The sequence below is a fragment of the Spinacia oleracea genome, chromosome 3, assembly GCF_020520425.1.
Source record: "Spinacia oleracea cultivar Varoflay chromosome 3, BTI_SOV_V1, whole genome shotgun sequence".
In the NCBI taxonomy this organism is placed as follows: Eukaryota; Viridiplantae; Streptophyta; class Magnoliopsida; order Caryophyllales; family Amaranthaceae; genus Spinacia; species Spinacia oleracea.
This window is the reverse complement of record NC_079489.1, coordinates 37,088,942-37,089,305: the sequence shown is the minus strand read 5'-3', so window position 1 is coordinate 37,089,305 and position 364 is coordinate 37,088,942.

The following is a 364-nucleotide window of genomic DNA, read 5'->3' as shown; positions in this document are numbered from 1 at the left end:
TGAGATCTTGTCTCACCGGTCTTGTGCCTTCTTAGGGTTTCCCTTGAGGGCTCTGCCCTAATCTTCTGGGGGACATGTTCCACCCTAGTTTGGTTCTGATGAGGCGTCGCGGCCTGAGAGAAGGCCTCGAGCAGGTTTTTCATCAAGTTCATGCAGCCGACCACTTGTTCCAGCGTGATTGGTGCAGCGTTCGAGGATCCTGGAAGGTTTTCGGCAATCAGTCTGGCCACAACAGGGTTTCCTCCCTAGGTCGATCGTCGGATATCCGGTTGGTCATATTGAGACCTATGGGTTCCACGTCAGCCATGGGTTGGTCCTGGTGGCAGCCGTTCTCTCCAGATCCCGTAGAGTTAGTACGGACTCG